The sequence below is a fragment of the Carlito syrichta genome, unplaced genomic scaffold (genome assembly GCF_000164805.1).
Source record: "Carlito syrichta isolate Samal-C Ts95f unplaced genomic scaffold, Tarsius_syrichta-2.0.1 Scaffold303236, whole genome shotgun sequence".
Classification (NCBI taxonomy): Eukaryota; Metazoa; Chordata; class Mammalia; order Primates; family Tarsiidae; genus Carlito; species Carlito syrichta.
Window position 1 is genome coordinate 281,765 of NW_007247332.1, and position 1,621 is coordinate 283,385.

The 1,621-nt window shown below is 61.6% G+C and overlaps 1 protein-coding gene across 1 annotated transcript in view; it reads right to left on the bottom strand.

Annotated features, from left to right (window-relative positions):
• The window catches only part of COL5A3 (collagen type V alpha 3 chain), a 45,372-nt gene that overhangs the window by 42,892 nt on the left and 859 nt on the right, over nt 1-1,621 (bottom strand). The gene's annotated exons all lie outside the window — the stretch shown is intronic.

Genomic DNA, 1,621 nt, shown 5'->3' on the forward strand with positions numbered 1-1,621 from the left:
CTCCATGTATCTCTCCCTTCCTCCCTCTTTCTTTCTCTCCCTCCCTCAATTTCTCTCTCCCTCCCTCTCATTTTCTCTCTCTCCTCCCTCCCCCATCTCTCTCCCTCTCTGTGTCTCTCCCTTTCTCTCTCTCTCTTTCTGTCTCTCTCTCCTCCCTCCCCCCCTCTCTCTTTCTCTGTCAGTCTCTGTCTCTCCCCCCCTTCTCTGTCTCCCTCCCTCCCTCCCTCCCCCCTTCTTTCCCCCTTCCTCCACCCACACCCCCCCACACCCCATCTCTAATAGCCTGCTCTGTGGCTGGGCTATCATTAAGAGGAATCTGGGCTGCAGCCCCCTGGGGCTGAGATCTGGACTCCCAGGCTCTGCCAACCACAAAAGTCACTCCCCCGTGGTACAATCCTCTGGCCATCCCCCACACCCCTGCAAGCTGGGACCCACGACCTCACCCAGCACAGGAGGCTTTCCCTGGCCCAGACCCAGTCTCTCTGGAGTGGGAAGGGGTCTCCCCAACCAACCCTCATGCACACTGGGAAAGTCCTTCCCTGCATCTAACACAGAGGCCTCCTGCTAGAAGCTTGTGTGCCCTCTGGGATGACATTTCAGAAACTGACTGCCCTTTCTTTTCACGGCTGGCTTCATGACAAGGAGACACACAAGAGGCATTGAGTCCTGCCCGTGGGGCCGGTGGTAGGGGTCTGTCAAGGGCCCACCCCCCACTCTCCCCTGTGCTGGCCAGGGACCCCCAGGGCCACACTGGGTGGGGCCTGGGATGTGGAGAGGTGTGGGCAGGGGCAAGGCCGGAACCCACCACAGGTGTGTGTGAGACGTGCAATGATGGGTGTCTGAACGGGCCAGGGCGTGTCATTTCTAGAGACGTCAACATGTGCACGCGGTTTGCCCTCACGCAGGGGGGAAGTGCAGGTGTTGGATGCATGGCTCTGTGACCCCTGCAGCTTGTAGGCCAGTCTCTGATGGCAGCAGCAGAGATCCTGGTGGGGGAGTGTGGTTCAGTGTGACCAAGTCAGTGAGTGGGTGACCGGTAGTGAATGTGGACTGTGTTTGCGGGGATGCCCAAAGCAGCAAGTGTGAGAATCTGGACGCGTAGGAGGGTGACAAAAGCTGGGACCGCGTGGCAGGCAACCCCGAAGGGGCTGCCTGGGCACGGTGTTTCACATTCCTGGTGTCCCCAGGGGCTCGTATTCCGAATGGACTCCAGAGATGGCACGCCCAGTGTATGTGGGAGCGTGGGAACGGGGCAAGGCGATTTGGGATTCTCCACGCGGTCGGGACCTCCCTGGACTCTGGAGAAAGGGAGAAAGTGGGGCTTGAGGTGGGGGGGGTGTTGGGGGACTGAGCTCACCCTAGAGAGGGATTTCTGGAAGGGTCCAGCCTGGGGTCTCTCAGATAAAGGAAGGCCCATCGTCCTCTGAGAAACCGCGAGGTCTGCCGCACCCGGGACGCCCCCCATCCTAAGCCCTGCGGGGCGGGGCGCGGCGCCCGGCCAGATGCGCGCAGCTGGGCGTGCGTCAGCGCTGACTCACCCCTGCCGCGGCCCCCGGGACCCCTGGGGGGCCCCTGAGAAATTCCTCGGAAAAAACACCCAAGGCTGGCGCAGCCGGGGGGA